Below are 1695 nucleotides of genomic sequence, written 5' to 3'. Positions count from 1 at the left end.
GCGAGGCCAAGAATCCAGACATCAATGACAAGTTTGTATTTTGTCACTCCCCAGTTGTGAAGAGATTGTGCTGTTACTGTAGCATTCAAGATATTCAAACAACATTTAATCTTTGCAGGAACCCAGACTGCTCATCTCCGAAGAGGAAGAGCAGAAAAAGGAAAAAAAAAACTCTCCGGTGACGCTGGTCAAAACCAGACCTCTGAGGAAAAGAGGAAAAGTGTCTGATTAGGTAGGTGTTGCATCACATCCCTGTTTTGTCGGTCTGTCCCATGAGACTTTACTGTACGATTCAAGAGATTCAAACAAGTTTTGATGTGTGCAGAAATCCAGACTGCAGCTCCTCCACAGAGGAAAAGGATGAAGACGAGCCTGGATTGAGGGTGCACCTTCACGTGCAGGTAAGCTCTTCTATTGCAACTCACACTCAGGATCAGCTGATTGTAAATCAAGAAACTTTAGGTCTGATACTTATGAGGATTGAAATTGAGAAGTTGGCATTTGGGGGCATGTAGAGTCTAACTGAGGATGCTACTGGGTTGCAAAACATAACTAAACTTTGTTGTTTTTGTACAGCGCCAGGCCACCAGAGCCATGGCGGACGACAGAGGCCAATGGAGGCCAATGGAGGCCAATGGAGGCCAACACAGGACAAAAGAGCCAGAGGGACAAAGGATCAGGGTAATATCAGGTCATCAGGAGGTTTGTTGGTCTTTAGTAACGCCTGCACAGAGTATAGTATAACGTAAAGTGTAATGTTAGCTGTGACCCAGAGAGGAGGAGGACGCAGTGGTCATTACTTACAAAGATCACTCCCTCTGTTTGATATGCTGCCCATAAGACACTAAACTATCTCTGGAAGGGGGTTCCCTCTTGTGTGATCCTTCCCAAGGTTTCTTCCAGCTCCCCGTGAAGGGTGAGTTTGGGAGTTTTTCCTTGCCCACTTGAGGGAAGTGTTGTCATGATTTGGGCATAATTATTAAGTCCTTTAGTTATTGTAATTATGAGGTCACAGCTAACTAAAAGAAAAGAAGTACTGAAAATATAATGTTCAGGTGTTACTCTTGACCTGTGTGTGACTTTATTGAGCTTGTATTATATAATCTAAAATAACATAAAATTAATTAAATGATTAATATAATATAATAAAATGTAAATGTATACATTTAATTATATTATATATATATTTAATGTATTAAATTAAATAAAAAATAAATTAAATTAAATTAAATCAACATGTTATATATTCTATAATATATTTTGTAAAAAATGTAAATAAATAAATATATTTATAAATAAGATGTAAGGTTTCTGCATTCCATTATTTCATGTCTCTTCCTGCATTACATCCCATCATTTGTATCCTGCTGAAGATTCAATGGTTTCAATTGTGTCCATTCAATTAAAATAAAATACATCTATTTAGTTTGGAGAGTCTGATTACTTTAGAGAAACAAAGTGAAGGAGTCACAGTAAAAAAACCTTCCTGCAGAAAGTGTGTGAATGCTGAAAGCTCAATTCAATTCAGAAGAACTGCTGAAAATGCAGAAATTTTAAGTGGATCACCTGAACGATCTGAAAATCTGGCAGGAAGCTTAACTGTATTACCTACACAAGCTAAGAGCTGAAATACATTGCTAGAAAAGCTGGAAGCTAAACTGTGATACTGTCAAAGCTCAAAGGCTAAAAGAAGAA

The 1695-nt window shown here is 37.6% G+C and overlaps 1 long non-coding RNA gene across 1 annotated transcript; it reads left to right on the top strand.

Annotated features, from left to right (window-relative positions):
* Positions 1-728, top strand: LOC125895514 (uncharacterized). The gene is made up of 4 exons (XR_007450182.1): positions 1-31; positions 119-232; positions 326-401; positions 577-728. It is a non-coding gene; the product is annotated as an uncharacterized LOC125895514 (long non-coding RNA).
* Positions 729-1695: the final 967 nt, after the last annotated feature.

Source organism: Epinephelus fuscoguttatus, linkage group LG10 (assembly GCF_011397635.1).
Source record: "Epinephelus fuscoguttatus linkage group LG10, E.fuscoguttatus.final_Chr_v1".
Taxonomy (NCBI): domain Eukaryota; kingdom Metazoa; phylum Chordata; class Actinopteri; order Perciformes; family Serranidae; genus Epinephelus; species Epinephelus fuscoguttatus.
Note: the sequence above shows the minus strand (reverse complement) of the source record. Positions and strands in the feature narration are given on the sequence as shown.